We start from the raw sequence: 17031 nt of genomic DNA on the forward strand, positions 1-17031 counted from the left end.
TTTTGTTTTGTTTGTTTGTTTGCTTGCTTGGTTTTGGTTTTTTCGAGACAGGGTTTCTCTGTGTAGCCTTGGCTGTCCTGGACTTGCTTTGTAGACCAGGCTGCCCTCAAATTCCCATAGATCCACCTGCCTCTGCCTCCTCAAGTGCTGGGATAAAAGTTGTTCACCACCACACCTGGCCGAATTCTCATTCTTATTCAAACCTCCACCACAGCCTCTGAGACTGCAGCTATCTTTGCCAACAAAAGGCAGATTCAAGCATCCAGGCACCAAAGACCCACGTCCTCAAAGACCTGATCTTCTGGAAGTCCTCCAAAGCTCTAACACCTCTGAGATGGTTCCTGGTTGGCATCCGGAGGCCTTTGAAAGCTTTGAGTTATACATTCTCAGAAGTGAATTCACTCCTGGCTGGCATCCTGCTGAGAATAAAAACCTGTTTCATTTCAAACCTGTGTTGTTTTATTATTGCCTGGCCACTCTATTCTTTTGAGAAGGGTGGGGCAAAGTCTTAGGTGGAAACAGGAGACAATACCACAACCCTCCTCACTGGGCATGCTCAGAGAGGCACCATCTAGATCTTTTACCCAGGCCAGGCAAGTCATATTCTTTCCGGAAACGGCGCTCATTTGCTGTCCCTGCAGTAACATTAATAAATGTTTAAAGAATATTTATTGAATGCCTTCTGCCTGCGAGGCCCAGGGCCATCCCCTCCCATCATCTCTTTGGCAGTTTGGCCTTGTGGCCCCTTTTCTTGTGGCCATTGCCGTCCGGCTGCCATGATACTCTGACCATCAGGATCTTCCCTGTGTACAGGCAAGCTCAGGTATCTGTCCAGACCAAAACCAGCCTCCAGAAGAGGCAAGAAGGTCCAGAAATAGCATGTTGAGTGAAGGACAAACTGGTTAGTAACAGGGACCAAGAACAAGCAAGAAGGCCAGAGGGAGCATGAGGAAGCCTGGACTTCACGGGGCCAGACAGTGGTTCTTGGGAGCCCAAAGACCCCGAGATCTTCAGGATCACATTTTAAAAGCTGCGTGGGCCGGGAAGGTAGCTGCCTAGCAAACCCAGGGCCCTGAGGTCTATCCCTAGGAACAAAAATTTAAAATCGGGCCAGCAAGACAGTTCAGTGGGCAGAGGCGCCTGCTGCGCGCGCGGTCTGGCAACCTGAGCGCGAGCCCCTTCACAGAGTGGAAGGAGAGAACACTTCTGTTTGTTTGCTTTTGAGAAAGGCCTTTACTATGCAGGCTTGGCTAGCCTGAAACTTGCCACGTAGGGCAGGCTGGCCTGGAGCCCCCCTCCCCCCCGAGATCTACGCACCTCTGCCTTGTAAGTACTGGGACTAAACACTTTTACCATTACAGTCTTGTAGGTTCCTAGCTCTGCCACAGAGGGGCTCTAATGCACAGCCAGGTAGGGCCTGGGAAGTGCGTCCCCACACTGGCAGGTGAGGCCAGATGCAAACAGGGGACGTCTATAAGAAAAGCAAGTGCCACAGGGAGGGTAGCCCAGAGGCTCTGCATCTCACTGCTTTGGGAAAGGTCCGTGCAGGCCCTTGGATAGCCACAGAGAGAGAAAGGCCAGGTCTGGAAGAACAAGAGGGAGCTGGACAAATAGTCCCTACAAGTGGAATGCAACCCTGATCCTACCACTTCCTGGCTGAGAGCCTCCATTCCAGGGATCCCATACTACCCCATGGAACTAACACTCTAATGCCTACGCTCAGGCGCTTTGACCGCTGTCACAGTGAGCACACAGCTGAAGCCTCTGGCCCTCGGGCAGTGGGTTAAGCACCCAATGAACAGGAACAAGTCATTAACTGGGAGGTGCAGATGGGGTAGGGTGCCAACCCATCTTGAGGTCTCTACCAGCCAGATACCCTAAGTCCACAAGGCCCATTTAGACTTGTCAGTTCTGGGCTACTGCTTTGGGAAGGTTCCTAGCTGGGAGGGACAGGACAGGCTGTCCAGGCCTTTTCCCTCCCCACCGAGGATGCCACTTTAGTGGGAACCAAAGTTTTGTGACCTTTAACCCTCTAGGTTCATAAAGCAACTGAGGACTAAGGCGTGTGAGTGGTCTCTCGCTTCAAGTTTACATCTGTAGAAAAGATTCAAATATGTCAGACAACAGAGGCATCTCCACTATGAGGCAGCACAAGCAAAATTATTTTAGGAGCCTGTAACTGTGTAGATATGCACAAGGCTACGGCCCCTGGTCTACCCCACACTAGACTGTGGGGGACTTCATAGACGATTAAATCCTACCCTGTCTCTTTCTGAAAGGTAGGGACAGTAACTCCTACCAAACAGGGTACCTGTGACCATCTCTCTGTACTGTGAAGCTGCCCTCTGGAGGGAGGGTCAGTTTTCTCCATCATGAATGGAGAAGGGAGAGAAAAGCTCAGAACTTTGGGGGCTAGGCTGAGAACCATTCATTTGTGTATTCGTCTCTTCATTCACAGTTACCACATTTTCCAAAGGCCTCCTCCTCCGTATGTCTATCACCGACTGACTGCCGAAAACACATCAACAACAAACACAGCAGGGCTGCGGGGATGGCTCAGTGGTTAGAAGTGCTCTCTGCCCTTCCAGGAACCCGAGTTTAGTTCCCAGCACCCACACCGAGCAGCTCACAACTGCCTGCAACTCCAGCTCCAGGGGGGTCTGATCCTTTCTCCCTCGGGCACTTGTGCACCTACACACACATACACGTTCACACAGATACAGACGCATACACGGAAGTAAAACTAAAAAGCATACACATCCAGACAAAAACACACACATGCCAAGGCCAAGAGGCACATGCTCTGCGGACCAACAGAAAGGCCCGGGACTCACATTGGATCCCCTGACTCAGTGAGGCTCAAGCTATGAGGACCAGGATGAGCCATCGTGAACACGTTGTTCCTCAATGTTCTCCTCTGCGTAGGGGATTTCTGTGGTACTCCTGGTATGGGTTACGGTTAACATCTCCACAGCCAGCAGCTGAGGAGATGGCTTCGTTGGTAAAGTGCTAATACCCATATTTTAGAAAAGGCCAGACACAGGGCATGCACACTGCCTGCAATTCTAGTGTGAGGCAGAGATGGAGGGATCCCTGGGGCTGGCCAGCCAACCAGCCTTGCCAAGTCAGAGGCTTCCAAGTTCATTGAAAGCCTTCATCTCAAAAAATCGAGGTGGCCGGGGCTGGAGAAATGGCTCTGCAGTTAGGGGCACTAACTGATGGGTTCCCAGCACTCACAGGACAGCTCACTCGCCTCTATTAACTCCAGTTCCTGGGAATCCAGTGCCGCCTTCTGGCCTCTGGAGGTATCACACACACATATGGTACACAGACACACACAAGTAGAAAAAAAAACACCCATACACATAAAATACAAGTTTAAAAAAGTAAAAACAGCAGGGGCAGTGGTTGCATATGCCTGTCATCCCAAGCACTGCGAAGGCAGAGGCAAGGCAGATCTCTGTAAGCTTGAGGCCAGCCTGGTCGAGAGTCCTGGGACAGCCAGGTTGTACAGTGAAACCCTGTCTTGAAGAAAAAAAAAAATTGTCAACCTCTAGGGTTTACATGTATTCAGATGTGCGCACACACAGCAAGGTGAACACAGTACACTTACACACACACAACTTCCCGTGGGAAGGATGTGCACACTGAGGTATGTGGGCACAGACACCAGCCTCGGGTGGGGGCTGAGCTGAGCTGAGGTTGAGAGCTGGCATGGTGGTATGTGAGGAAGCTGCTGACAGTGACAGGGCAGGAAGGGGTGGTGAGGTAGGAGAGCTGAGCTGTTTGAACTTCATCTCCAGACTCTTAGGCTAGTGTGGGGTTCGGCTAGACCCTTCAGGGAAGAGGAGGAGGAGCCAGGCCGAGCAGAAGAGAGGACGGTTCAGCAGGTGTGGGATCTCAGCAAAGAGTTCCTAATCTCTCTGTCCGTCCCCCTCCCATTGCAGATCAGGTCCTTGAGGGTGAAAATCTGACCCCCCCCCCCCCAGTCCAGAGGCCTAGGCAATGGCTTCTGGTAAAGTTCTCACCTATGGCACTGCCTGGCAGTTCCTCAGAGATTCATCTCATCAACAGCCCCTGGGTCCTTTTCTCCTTCGTCAACCATCACCATTAGTAGGCACCATCTGAACGCCTGTCTAAGTGCTGAAGCTGGTGTGTAGCACCTCCCGTTAGAAGCTCCTGTTCGGCCACTTCTGGGGAGATTTCCACCACAGGAACTGACCGACAGTCATCATCATGGGTTTTATTTTTCCAGACAGCTACATGTCAGCTTACCCACCTCCCCCGTCTGAGTGATAACACAGAAAGGCAAAGCCACTGACCACAGGAACACACACGACCCATGCGCCGGAGCAAATTTATAGCTCCCAAGGTTCCCCCGAAGAAGGTGCACACAGCAAATGCCCAGCAGAAATCATAAACCGATCAAACGATAGCATTTGCATTGTTGTCGTTTTAGAGTAAGGGAAGTGGAGGTCAGAGATACAGTCACAGATCAAGAGGTGACAGAGCCAAGATCTGAAGCAGGCCACTGGATCAAGAGTCTGCTTTAAGCGATTATGTCTGGATTCCAGGCAGCCAGCACAGGGCTGGGCAGATGGAAACGGTCCGGTAGGATCTACTGCTCAGCTACATAGTAATCTGAGGAAAAGGCCTATTTCTTCTCTAGTCCCTAACCCTCACCTGAACACAACACGTTTCTTGACCTGAATGTCTAAAAGAAACTTCTAGAAGGGAGACCGGGTCTCCATGTGGAGAGGTAGACTTGGCTGGAGAAAGGGGAGAAGAATCAAACAGTATGAGGAACAAAGATCCTTTGCACTCTGGGAGCAGAGCAGTGCACCTCATCTTTTGCTGGGAAACCAGATACATAGTGGTGGGTACCCAGAGGGACAGGAGGACTCACCTCCACCCAGAACCATTTCCTGCACCGCTCCCCAGTGACCCTTGGCTCTCCCTTCCACACCAGTCTCCCATGATCCTCAGCACAGCGTGCCCTCCCCATGAAACTGGCCTCAGAGCCAGCTGGCCTCAGATGGCCTCATTTTACAGGTAATAATAATAACGCAGCAGCCAGCAATTTCCCAAATCTGGCTCAGGTGCCAGGCATCCTATACATTTGCCTCGTCACTTTCGGTCCTCGACAAAATCCCGGGGAAGACCCTCTCCACTTGACAGAGGTGGAAATTGAGGCTCAGAACACCAAACTTCCTGAAGTGAGACAGCTGCAGCAGAAGAGAGAACTGATGGGCAAAGAGTCTCCCTGACCACGGGACACAGAGTCTCGAAGGAGGCAGCTTCAGTACCAGCTTCGGGGTGTGTGGCCTGCTTTTCTCCAACTAGTCTTCGGGTCCCAAAGCCTTGGCTTTCCTCTCCAGGTGTTAGCAATCAGGCCTTCCCACTGGCCTGCCCTTGGGGACCTCACAGCAGCTTGTGCTAGGTGCTCTGCATGAAAGGGCACCCAGCCACCCCATCTCTCTCCCTCTCTCTCATTCCCTCTGTCTCCCTGTGTGCCTGCCTCTATCTCTCCCTCATGTCCCCACTCCAAGCTGGACTTTTGCTCTCCCCTCCCCCAATCAACCTCTTCACCGTAGATCTGTTCCGTGGCGTAATTTCTCGGCAGCACACCTTACAGGGCCCCCGCCAAACATGCCGCGACTCGGATTCAAACCGAGGCTGCTGAGGCCACAGGGCAGAGTACTAACCACTGATACTCCCTCTTCGGCTCCATGGCGGTTCAGTGTCTCAGCATCTTTCAACACACCAGGGATTGACACCTCTAGGCCCTCGCTCTTGCTATTTCTTCAGCCCCGGGAACGCTTCCACCTTCCGGTCATCTAGTCCAGCAGGTTCCTTCTCCCTGGGGCAGAGAGCCCCTCTTTCTAACTTTCTAACCAGAACCCCTGCCTATCTCCTCAGGACTGGGCAGCACTGATAATCGTGGTGTTAGCAGCTCCCGGAAGGACAGCCTTATCTTGCTCTCGCTGCCATCCTCACGCTTGGCTCAGTGCCCGGCTGACAGGTCAACCCCACCATCAAGGCGTATCTGCACCCATGTCCCAGGGAGGATGGAGGCTCACAGAGGAATCCAGGAGGGAAAACGTTCCTGCCTACATCCCCCTTCTGGGTGTTTAGCAGACTAAACAGCATCACCAACCCTCAGGCCATCAGAGAGAGCTGTTTGGGGCACAGCACCTCTGCCTGCTGCGCCCCAGCGCAGGCACCCCCTCGCCACCAGCACAACCGAGCAGGCTCCCCTCCCCACCCCCGGTTCCAGAACTATTTGCCGATATTTATAGCGCCCTCCCCCAGCCAGGAGCCCTCCTCCGCCCTGGGCAGTGCAGTGCAAAGAGAGGGAGCCCCCTCCCCAGGAAAAGATGGGGGGGACCTCTCTCACAGTTCGCTTTTCTACGCTCCCCACTCAGGCAGCTGTAGTTACAGCTTCAGCCACGGCCCCCACACCCGCCCAGCACCCCAACGGCGCCTGGGCCTCGGCCAGCCGCCGCTGCAGCCCGGGGTCGGGGGTGGGGAAGGCAAGAGCTGAGGCCTCGCGCCCCCAGCCCCGGGCTGCGCCGGAGGTGGAAGGGAGAGCGCAGCGCACAAAGCACGGCCGAAGCCCCGCGCCTCGGGACGCCCCCACCCCACCCCCAGCCCAGCCAAAGGAGGGGGTCTCAACGCCAGGCTCTGCCTCCGGCCGGGGAGAGCTGCGGAGGGCAGGCGGGTGGGGGCGGGGGGCGCCGGCTAAGCGGACCCCCACATCTCGCTCCTCCTCCTCCTCGGCCACAGGGCCCCCGGGGCCGCGGGACCAGCACGGGGGAGGGGGGCGGTGGTGGGAACGCAGAGGCGAGGCCTGGGGCGCCGGGGATGCAGGGGTGCGGCGCGGATTCCGGGCTCCGGGGTCAACTCACCCATCGCCCGCTGGGTCTCAGCAGCGGCGGCGGCAGCAGCAGCGGCGGCGGCGGCTCCGCGGACCCCGGGGCCCCCGGCGGGGAGATGCTGGCGTCCGCCGCAGCCTCTCCTCGCCCCATCCCGGGCTCCGGCGGCTGCGGCTGCGGCGGGCGCCCGGCATCGCAGGCAGCTCGGCCCCGGCCCCCCCACCCCACCTCCACCCCGTCCCGCGGGCCCGGCGCGGCCGCTCCACTGCACCCCGGGGCGGCGGCGGGGGCGCGGCGGCGAGACCGAGCGCTGCGCTGGAGGTGCCCGCTCCCGCCGGCCCCCGCCCCGCCCCCGCGCGGCCGCGTCCCCTCCCCCGCCAGCCGGGCTCCGCTCGCTCGCTCGCTCGCTCGGGGCCGGGGGGCTCCCGGACCGCGGGCTCTGGCCGCCGCCCCGCGCCTCCCGCGAGCGCGGCGATCGGATGCGCGAGTGTGCGCGTGCCCTGCCCGTGACCGTGCGTGCGCCGGCCCACGGCCGGGAGCCCTGGTGCCGGTGTGTGTGTGTGCTGTGTGAGGCGGGGCCGGCCAGAGTGCGTGTGCGTGGACCTGGGTGTCTGTGCTCTGCGGCGTGAGGCAGGTTGGCCCCTGTGTGCGTATGGACGGGTAGATAGACGAGTGGTGTGACTGGGGGCACACCGTGGCTGGGAGCACAGGCTTCCTGGGCGGTAGTGTGACAAGGTCCCGACCGCCGTGACTGCTTGCGTACGCCACCGCCCGTGGCCCCATGCGGAGGCCTGGTGCTGGGAGAAGTGTACAAGACACAGGGTCCCTGCAGTGTTCACGCTGGTTTGTGTCTTGCTCGGATGCGCTGGCCTCTGTACACTGGCCTACATCCTCCCGTGCCCCCTTCATCAATGCACGTGGACCAAGCCACCCATGATACCCTCTCCAGCTGAGGCCCAGAGGGTTGTGGTGAAGGTAACCGGAATGTGCTGGATCTGGGATTCATCCTCGGGCTTGGAGGTTTTCCCGCTTCCTCCACCCCCAGGATGCTCATGAGTTTCTAGAACTCACATCACCTGTAGTAGACTATTATTTATTTATGATTTATTTTGGTTTTTCAAGACAGGAATTCTCTGCATAGCCCTGGCTGTCCTGGAACTCTTGTCCGTAGAGAGGCTGGCACCACATGCATAGGGCTTGGGGTAGGCTTCCTCGGGCCTGCACCTCTGGATTGCAGTGATTAACCATGTCTGGTTTTATGGGGCCCTAAGGGCCTAACTCAGAGCTTCACGCGTTGGAGACAAGTGCGAGTGCTCTGCCACCTGAGCGACATCCCCCAAGTCCCATGCCCCTTAATTTCAGTGGACAGATTATTTCAGCACACAGTCTAAACTGGAAAACTAGCAAAAGGTAGTTGCCAGATGGTAAGTTTCATTGTAAAGGAAGCCCACCTATGCCTGGCCTCCAGGTTCCCTGTGAGGATCAGCTTTACGCTACCATGTTTTCTTTAAGAGGTGCAGTCCCCCTGGAACTTGGTTGTAAGCCACCATGTGGGTGTTGGGGACCCAGGTCCTCTGCAAGAGTGACAGATGCTTTCAGCTGCTAAGCCATCTCTCTAGTATCACTTCTTTGTAAATATTTTTATTTGAATGTGTGCATGTTGTGCGTGTGTGTGTGTGTGTGTGTGTGTGTGTGTGCAGGTCCCCTCAGGGTTAGAAGAGAACACCAGAACACCTGGAACTGGAGTTCCTGGCAGTTATAAGCTGCCGGATATGGGTATGGGGAATTGAACCCAGATCTTCTGTAACCACCAATCTCATTTTTTTTCTTTCTTCTTCTTCCTCCTAAATAATTTTAACTCTTATTATTTACCCAGACATGTGTATGTGTTATGTAAGTGTGTGCAATGCATATGTGGGAGTGGATGCCAGAATAGGGAGTGGGGTACCATCCCCAGCCTGCTGGATTATAGGCAGGAGTGAGCTGGAATTGAACTCAGATCCTCTGGAAAAGCAACAGGTGCTCTGAACCACTGAGCCATTTCTCCAGCCTTGATACTTTTCCTTGATATGGGGCATTCTGTTGTGACCTAAAAACCAATGCACCCCTCTATAGCATGACTCCCTCTTGGATTATCTGTCTGTATTTGTCTACTTATTGTGGTGCTGGGGATGAGACCCAGGGCCTCCCACATGCCCGTCAGTCACCCCACCACACACAATTTCCATAGCCTTTGATTTCAATATAATGCAAAACACTCACATTTATTTGCCTGCGCGGAGCCTTCAGTGTCAGCTCTCAGAAAGCTCTCTTCCCACCACCACCCCCTGCAGCTTTGTGGATGACAGGCTTGACAGGGCCCTGCCTTGTCCTGCTCAGAGCTGGCTACATCTGGAAGGTTCTGGAGGCCTGCTGTTTGCACTTTGTCCCCACCAACACCCTTGGGTCTTTGTTTTCCCAGATTCCCAAGCTTCTTGGGAGGCCTCTGGGTGGGAGGGGGAGCTGTCTTGGTTAGGGGTCATACCAAAGTCCGCCTCTGTTTCTCAAGTGTTTTTTCCTCTCCCGGTCTGTTGGGACAGTGTGCTAAGTACGGATTTCCCTAGCCCTTAAAAGAGATGGCAAGTGACTTCCTTGGCCACATTCAACCAGTCCCTAGTAAGGCCCAGATCAGGACATGCCTCCCAGTCTCAGCCCAGGCTCAGTGGGAGGAGGAGCTCACGTCCCCTGGAGCTGGCAGGGGAGAGAGAAAGCGGAGACTCTATTTTCCTTCCTGGTTCCTTTTTCAGTTCCTTTCCTCCACCACCAGGCAGCTAGAGGCAGGGTTCTAGTTCTGCCCCACTGTGAACCCTTGGCCTACACAGGAGCTTCTTCACTGGAGAGCAGGATGCTCCAATCCATCATCCTACAGACATCAGCAGCATCTGGCTCCCCCTTCAGTCACTTCCTGTGTGTGGGCAGGGAGGGGCTTGGTAGGTGGTCCTTCTCCCCTCCCCCTCCTTTGGGGACTTGCCGGCTGTGGGAGCTGGAGTTAGGAGAAGCCCAGATACAAGATTATCCTGCCCCCAGCGTGTTGCACAGTGTCACCTTACAGCTACGGGCCGCCTCCTTCTGGAGCTGATTTGGCTCTGGGAACAGTTGCTGGGTTTGTTAGTCCAGCCTTGGCTCTGCTTGAGAGGCAGTTGCATTCCTCTCCCTGGGTAGTCTCACCTGGCCTCAGGGTCAACAGGTGAGAGGTTCCTACTCATCCTTCAGGACCTGGCCTGGATAGCCCATCTGCCTGAAGGCCCCTGAAGGGCTTTCTGGCTTCCAGAGACCCAGCCTAAATTCTAGTTGGAGAATCCCACCTGGGTGATCCTAAACAAGTCTCTTCTCTACAAGCCTCTGTTTTCATTCTGGTCAAGACAGGGCAATGGCTAGACAGGGATCCATTACTGCAAGGTTTCCAGGAATATTCCAGAATTCTCAGAAACATGTGGAAGTATGTATGAGCATGTGCATGAACACACAGGTGTGACTTACGCCTGTGTGTGTGTCTGTGTGTGTGTGGATGTGGGCATGCTCGGTGTATGTGTTCCTGGGGAAGGATCAAGACTATTGTCAGCTTTTCAGAAGAGCCAGGACCCAAGTTTAGGGACTCTGGGCTCTTCAGCATCCCGGGGACCACCCGAGGCTGATGCTTCCTGTGGTGCCCAGGCCTCCAATTCAGCCTCTGCTCATACCCTTCCACCATTCTGCCAAGCATAACCTCCCTGCCCCCACCCCACCCTGCCCCATCTACTCTCCTCCTTGCCCCCCCCCACTCCTCCTTCTTTCCATGGACTTTTCACCTGCAAGCATAGCAGATAATTCACTGTGTTCACTGTGGCCTTACCCATCTCCCTGCTGGGAGAGGGATCTTTGCTGACTCTGCTTGCACCCAGCATAGCCTGGCACATATACAGCAGGAGCCCCACCAACACTGCCAAATGGCCAGAAGCTCCAGGCACCCTCCTGCCGGGAGCCAAAGCTATCTACTGAAGCCAACCTCAGTGAGCCAAAGTTATTTAGTGGAGACAAAGCTATTTACTGAAGCCAAAACCAAGTAGTGAGCAAAGGTCATTTAGTGGAGACCTAAAGCTATTTAGTTGAAGAGTTACCTAGGACCCGAAATCATGGGTGATAGATTGTGAGAACATCCGTCTGTTAGTTTTAGAGCATGTGTGAGATAGCTTAAGAAAACATCCTTACGGCATCTTGCAGGTGCAATATTTAACCCATGAAAGCACTCTTCCTATCTCCTGCAGCGGTAAATTAACCTTCCCCCTTTCCTGCCTTCTCCCTATATAAGTTGGGTAAAAATTTCTAATAAACGAAGCCTTGATCAGATGAACAGACTTGGCTTTCATTCCTGCGTCTCTTGTCCCTTTCTGCCCATTCTTTCCAATCTCTCCACCATAGGAACCCCGTTGAAGCCCCTCAGATCGGGACACCCCTCCCTGGCTTCTGGCTTCTTTCTGAGGCATGCCTCTCAACAGAAGTGTCTGTGCGAAGCTTGTAGCAGGTGAGAGGCCAGAGAAAAGTGCCAGCCCTTTGGTGAGGGAGGCCTCTTCCTCAGAAAGCACCCTCAATAGGCTGGGGTTGCTATGTGCTGATAGCACATGACCTGGGATGACAGTAACCTTCATACCCTATGAAATTGAGGCCCCTGCTCTAGCTCCAATTCCAAGCAGAGCACCCTGGTCCTGTGCCCTCCTGGGTAGCCCCAAAACCCCCATGACAAGTGAGGTGGGAAGAGACTGTCTGGCAGAGCTAGGACTCCAGGCACGGACCCAGATCCAGAACCAGGGCTTTAGCCAGCAGGTCAATCCCAGAGGGTTTATTACACGGCAGCCTCGGACTTCAGGCTATCATGGGATAGAATGAATGAGCCTCCTCCCTGTTACCAAGAAAACCTGGGTCACTAAGAGTAGAAGAGACAAGAGGAAAGCAGAGAAGCAAGGAATGCCGGGCAGCAGCTCAGCCTGGCCTTGGCAGTCAGGGCAGACATGGAAGCAGCATGGAAGGGAACAGCATTGCAGCCTGAGGAGCCTCAGAAGCAAAGGCAGGAGGTTCACTGTGCATTGCAAACCACAGCCAGGAGACGGGGGGCAACATGAGAAAAGGAAACGAAACTCAGGTTGAGGACCCACTGCGCTCTGAGGAGCCCCAAGGTGGTGAAGTATCTTTGGGCAACAGCTGAGCGCTGATCTCCCCTACTGACCCCTAAGGATGGCCTTGGTTTAAGGAGACCAGATGCCTACGAGGGGTGGACTAAGTCACACCAATGTCCCCACCTACCACCTTCTTCTGGCTTCAGAACCCTTGGAGAGAAGCAGGCACACGACTGCTGTGTGCCTGCACTGCAGGCACCCAAAAGCCCAACCCCCACCTGTCCCAAGCTGCCCCCGCTGGGTATGTCCCCACGAGGGTCTCATAGAGCCTTGTATACACAAATGCCACACGTGCACACCCAGGAAATACCCTTGAGCCCACAAACCCGTGCTGGGCACTCCCAAAAAACCCACACCGCAGCATTCCACAGGGTCACCACAGGGAGGGAAGGGCTGGGAACCAAGCATGAGGCTCTGATTTGGGAGGAGGGGTGGTACAGAGTTACCCAGAATCCCTCTTGTATACACAAGCCCCACAGGTCAGAAGTGGGGACACGGGCCCAGGTTGCTGACTTGGGGTTTGCTCACCTGGCTTCAGCTTCGGCTTCTGGGCTGCCCAGTGACATCTGATGTCCATCATTGTGGTTACTGAACTCAGTCTTACCCAGTAGCCCAGTGTCTCCAAAAAGGATGACTGGGCTGAGGCTGAAGGCAACCTGCAGGAATATCCTCTCTGACTTTGCTTATTTGAGCCTGAAAAACAAGGGCTCGGAGGTGGCCTTGTGTGGCTCAGAAACTTCTCTGGCCCATTTGATGAGCAGAAATATAACACACCAAGTGCTGCTTCAGCCCTGGTCAAAAGGTCCGAACTGTGTATCTGGAGCCAGGATGGAAAGCAGAGCTAGAAGAGCAGCAGGATTCAACAAAGAAATCCAAGACCAGCCACAAAAAGGCCACAGGGCCTACTGTCCACCTGGATTGGTTGGTAGGAGGACTGTGAGCATATGCAGTCTGACTATAGAAAGAGGAAATGAATTGAGGTTAGGCAAGATGGCTCTGCAGATAAAGGAGTGTGTCACCACAACTAAAAGCCTGAGCCCCACATGGTAAAAGGAGAAAACTGACACACACCCATTGCCATCTGATTTCACATGTGTGGAGATTGATGTGGTCACTTGTTTGCTTATTTTTAAATTATACGTACATCTCTCTGTGTGGGTGCCATAGTTCAGGCATTCGAGGCCAGAAGCACTGTATCTCGTTGGAGTTGCAGCTACAGGCTGTTGTGAGTTCTCACTCCTGTCACATGGAGGCTGCCATCCGGGATCCAGGAGTAGAAGAGTGTCTGCTGAAATGGCTGCCCACCAGCTCCCCTTTCTCCTGTGGGCCACCCTCCCGTGGTTCCTCCCTGAACCTGGGCTGGCTCACTATAATGAAGTGAGTGACCAGAGCAATCCCAAGTGGGAACCTCCAAGCCTCATTTGATTGTTTTCTCCAGGGAGAAAGGAAGGCATGTGACCATCCTGCTACCAAGGAGAGAGCTCTTGAGGAGACAGCATCCTGATACCCACAAGATGGATGACTGGGGGTACTGAGGTGCCAGTATTTGGAGATGAACTCAGGTTGGCTCAGGGTTGAAATCGAGAAACAGAAGCCATTCTACTGTCAGACATGTGGCCATTTGCTGTTCCGTGGAGTGGAGCCAACAGTTCTATCCCACAGGCTGTAGGCCCCCTCCTGTTGCTTCTCTACTAGACAAGGCAAACACGGTTACTTTTTCTTCCACTGACTGAGGATGGTGCAATTGCAGAGAGAAAAAGTGTTTCTGTTTCAAGAAAACAAACAAAAGCTCCTTAAGACTGAGCCAGGTGTGGATTTCCCATGGAGCTTAGCTAGGGCTGCAACAAAGGCAACAGTCGCAGGGACAGGATGCCACTGTGTGACAAGTCTGAACAAGAACAAAGATGTTGCTCCTGAGCCTTTCAAGGTTCTCTTCTCCTGAGGTGCAGGGTGCAGCCCCACAAGAGGAGGTGGAGGCTAAAGGACAAAGTGACCCAGCAGTCTCCAACCCAGACCTGGCCCACTGTGACTGTGCTGTTCTTGCATCCGTCTTTGTGTTTCCCTGTTCCAAGGGAGAGCAAGGTGACCCAGGCCAGCCCTTGTCCCTGATGCTGCTTGCCCAGTAGAGAACCAGCTTAGAAGGCAACTAAGCTATGAGCTGAGCTAGAGCAGGGAGGGATGACACCTTCCCTAGACACCAACATCCATGAGAAATTTCTAGGTCCTATCCCGAGAGCCTGGACCCAACAACAACAACAAAAACCAAACAACAAAATACAAACGAGAGAAATGGGCACTATGCAGCAGGGGGTGGCCCCATCCTTCTTTCCTGTCTTCCACTTCATCAGTCTGTCCCCTCTGAAGAATCCTGAAACATCTGGGCTGAGGACTGTGAACCCAAATGTCTAGAGGAGGGGACACTCTTCTAGAGGAAGGTAAACTCTCAGCAAGCACTTGGGGTTTTTGTTGCAGTTGTCGTTTGCTTGTTCTTTGCGACAGGGTTTCTCATTAACAGACCTGGCTATCCTAGAACTTGCTCTGTAGACCAAGCTGGCCTCGAACTCAACAAAGATCTGCCTGCTTCTGCCTCCTGAGTGCAGGGAGTAAAGACATGTACCACTACCCCCGGCCCAGCAAATACGGTTTTATTTTTATGGGAGGGACTTGTGATTGAACCCAGAGCCTCGAACACAGCAGACAAATACTTTATTACTACTGAGACATATCCCCAGTCCTTGTAATTTTTGAAAAGCTCTTTTGTTGTTTTTATATTGTCTCCAGGTATATGGAGACCTGGGGACATCCTGCACAGAGCTGGTTCCTTCCTTCCTTGTGTGGGTCCCAGGGACCAAATTGACATCATACTTTGCAGCAGGAGCCTCCACCCACTGAACCATCTCACTGACCCTTTTTATTGAGACAGTCTCTTAGAGGAGAGGCTAGCCTTGAACTTGATAAAGAGCCAAGGAAAATCTTGACATTCCGATCCTCTTATCTCTACCTCCTGGGTGCTGTTATGAGATACTGAGGTTTGAATCCATGGCTTTGTGCATACTAGGCAAACACGCCATCAACTAAGTTGCAAAATACCTATTTTTACTTCACTCAAAGCTTAACTGTTTTTATTTTTTGTGCATTAGTGTGAAGGTGTCAGATCCCTTGGACTTGGCAATAAAGACAGTTGTGAGCTGCTATGTGGTTGCTGGGAATTGAACCCGGGTCCTTTGAAAGAGCACACAGAACTCTTAACCACTGAGCCATCTCTCAAGAACCCCAGGGTTTCACTATGTAACTTGAGCTGGTCACAAATCTGTGCTCTGGCCTTTAACTTACCTTTAGAAATAAGATAGCCATCATTGTGGTTGGTGGACATTATCCAAGATCATTCAGGAGAAATCCTGAGCACCAAACCAAGATGGCAGGCAAGAAGGCATGCACTTGTCTTCCTGGCCTTCTTTCTTCTTCCTTCCTCTTCATTTTTTAAAAAGATTTTTATTTATATGAATGCTCTGTCTGCATAAACACCTGAAAGTTAATAGAGGGATTCAGACTGTGGAGAGCCACTTGTTTGTCAGGCTGCTTTGTTACTGAGCTCTCAGCAAAAAAACAAGTTTTCACCCTGGCTTCACTTGGAGACAAGAATAAGCAGGATGTTTTGCCAAGTTCACCTCCTTTTGTTTATGTAAGGATCACACAGACAGGTGATTGAGGTAAACAAGTTTGACTTCTCTATGAACTCCTTCATGGCACTGAGGTGCTTTGTTCTGACTATGAAAAGGGATTATGAATAAACTGGTCTGAGAGTTTCTACTGCCAGCCCTCTCGAACAGATCCCATGTGTAGTGTGGCTTAAAATTTTCTTTCAGTCCTTATGCCCCACTCAGGAATTGTTTGATTCTGCTGGCGGGCTCCGGTATCAGACCCCATTAAGATGGTTGTGAGCCACCATGTGGTTGCTGGGAATTGAACTCAGGACCTCTGGAAGAACTGCCAGTTCTCTTAACCACTGAGCCATCTCTCCAGTTCCTGGTTGGCCATTTTATGCACCTGCAGATGCTCCTGGGACTTGCTAAACCAGTGTTCTCTCTGCTTTGCAGATCTAAAGTAGAGCCAGGAAACCTGTAATTTTAACAACAACCCTCTCTTGGTTTCCAAAGGACTTGGCTGTGTGCAGCCAGGCTGGGGCCAACATCTTAAAAGCCTCTCTCCAGTTAATACTGGCTGGTGTGCACCTGCTCATGCCCCACAGACAACCCTTCCAGAGTCCACAGACAGCTGTGAGGCCGTCTTCTGCCATCAGCCTGAATGGCCTCTAGATCCCTCACTCAGCTTTGACTTGAGTCAAGCACTGCAAGCTCCCAGCAGCCACCTGGAACTCAGCAATTGCCATTTGATTGGCCTCACCAGGGTCCTGAGGTTTTGGGCCTCATAGGCAAGTGATGGGTTGAGTGTGGTAGGCTAACCTATAGGATTAGCACAATGTTCATCCCAGCATACCAATTTACGTGATAAGGAGAGATTTTCTCTTTCTTTTTTTTTTCTTTCTATCTGATTTATTTATGTATGAATACCCTATCTGCATGCCAGAAGAGGGCACCAGATCCCATTACAGATGGTTGTGAGCCACCATGTGGTTGCCGGGAGTTGGACTCAGGACCTCTGGAAGAGCACAGTGAGCCATCTAACCTAACCACTGAGCCATCTCTCCAGCCCTGCTTTTGTGTTTCTTGAGGGGTCAGAGAGATGGCTCGGCAGGCGAGAGTGCCTGCTGTCAAGCCCAACCCGAGTTTAACCCGCAGGTCTCACATGGTGGAAGGACAGAACTGACTCCCAGTTGTCTTCTGACTTACACATGTATGCTGTGGCATGTCCATATCCACACATCTACACAGACAGGCAAATATATGAAAACAATCAGAATAAGCAATAAAACATCCGACTTACCACCAAGCCCAAAGCTCTGGGCA

The 17031-nt window shown here is 53.2% G+C and overlaps 1 protein-coding gene across 1 annotated transcript in view; it reads right to left on the bottom strand.

The window, feature by feature from the left end:
- Window positions 1–7067, bottom strand: part of Mgat3 (beta-1,4-mannosyl-glycoprotein 4-beta-N-acetylglucosaminyltransferase) — a 31847-nt gene extending 24780 nt beyond the window's left edge. The window contains exon 1 of the mRNA XM_021652431.2: window positions 6909–7067. The gene's annotated coding sequence lies outside the window, so the exon portion shown is untranslated. The remainder of the gene's footprint in view (window positions 1–6908) is intronic.
- Between the last annotated feature and the right edge of the window lie 9964 nt (window positions 7068–17031).

This window comes from Meriones unguiculatus, chromosome 8 (genome assembly GCF_030254825.1).
Source record: "Meriones unguiculatus strain TT.TT164.6M chromosome 8, Bangor_MerUng_6.1, whole genome shotgun sequence".
NCBI classification, from domain to species: Eukaryota; Metazoa; Chordata; class Mammalia; order Rodentia; family Muridae; genus Meriones; species Meriones unguiculatus.